Source organism: Solanum stenotomum, chromosome 3, assembly GCF_019186545.1.
Source record: "Solanum stenotomum isolate F172 chromosome 3, ASM1918654v1, whole genome shotgun sequence".
Lineage (NCBI taxonomy): Eukaryota > Viridiplantae > Streptophyta > Magnoliopsida > Solanales > Solanaceae > Solanum > Solanum stenotomum.
In genome coordinates, this window is record NC_064284.1 from 33,156,271 (window position 1) to 33,157,935 (window position 1,665).

Below are 1,665 nucleotides of genomic sequence, written 5' to 3' on the forward strand. Positions count from 1 at the left end.
CATGAATAATTGAATGTATGGCAAGAGGACGACCAAGTCCAACACTGTGAGAAGCCTTACATACCTGGAAAGAACAATGTTCTTGATGAAAATCAACAATTCTTGAAGAACGCTTAAAAACCTAGCTCTTTCTTCTCTTGAACTCTTCTCTTAATTTTTTAAGTGTTTAGGAATGTGAAAGCATAACTTAGCGTTTGATTTGACCTTTAGTTGGGTGAGGAAAAACGTGCTATGCCTAGTAGGTAAAGGAAAAGACCAAAATACCCTTCTAAAAACGGATGAGATAAGTTAAATAGAGAAGCTTCACTGAAACATGCATAACTTTTTACTCCAAGCTCAAAATTAAGCAAACTTGGTGGTGTTGGAAAGAGTACTCAAAGACCTTAAATTTTATAAGTCATGGGCCACCTAAATTTTTATGTTCTAAAAGATGTAGGTGTTTGAAGTTGACCCAAAAGTAAAAACTGATGATGACTTGTATGAACCTCTCTTTAGTTCTTTTCGAAACCGAGGTGTTACAATATCACCCCCTTGGGAACATTCGTCCTTGAATGAGATCAAACCAAGAGCAACAAGGGAGGGAAATATCTATCCACCTAACTCAAGCACAAAACATGGAAATAGAACAAATTTAACACATCAAGTTAAAGAGTACTTTACAAAGAGTTAGTACCTTGGTCTGAAACTGATTCAGAAGGAAAGAGGTGCAGGTATCTCTTCTTCATATCCTCCTCGGAATCCTAAGTAGCTTCCTCAATGTCACGCCCTGAGCCTACACCCTGGGCGGGACCGGCACCCGGAGACCATTTCTGGCCCCAAGCGAACCCTTGGCCTGACTTTCTTAACTCAGCGGAAACCTCAACAGAATAACTCGATGCAATGCAATATTACAAAACAACTTAACTTATAAAATATGGCCATAAAGGCAACTCGAATCTCAAAATAGAATATTTACATATATATATAGATAAGAAACTCAAAACTAACTGACTGACTGTCTGTCTATGAAGCCTCTAAAATACTGAGATGGATGTTGGGACAGACCCCGCAATATCCTAATAAAACAAAAACTAAGAACACAAAATAATTGATTCCTCCGGAATGCAAGGAGACTCACCACTAACTCTGGAGTGCTCAACTGGATCAATGACGTGCAAGATGCTGATCCTGGGTACCTGAATCTGCATCATCAAACGATGCAGGCCAACTGACATCAGTACATGGAATGTACGAGTATGCGGGCTGGAAAACTAAGCAACAAAGGCTAGAAGGAAATCTGGAAGAAACTGAATAGCTTACCTAGCTCAACTCAACTCAACCTGACTGACTTCTTTCAATATAAGGCAATTTAAAACAAGTGCGATATAAAGAAAGACTGTTTAAAACATGCTATAAACTCTGTGTGTATACAAAGATACAATAAGCCTGAAATGTATATAGAAATACAATGAACTGATGTATATAAAAATACAATAATCTCTGTGTATGAAAATACAATAACTGCTGTGGGAGTTTCTCTAACCGACAACCATCACATAAGAGCTATAGTGATGATACAGCGATCGACCTCACGCTGCCAGAGCATCTTATACCCGGCCAAAGGTATAAGACCTGAACTGCCTAATGGATCCACTAGTCTAATCTGAAAAGGATTCATCTAAAAAG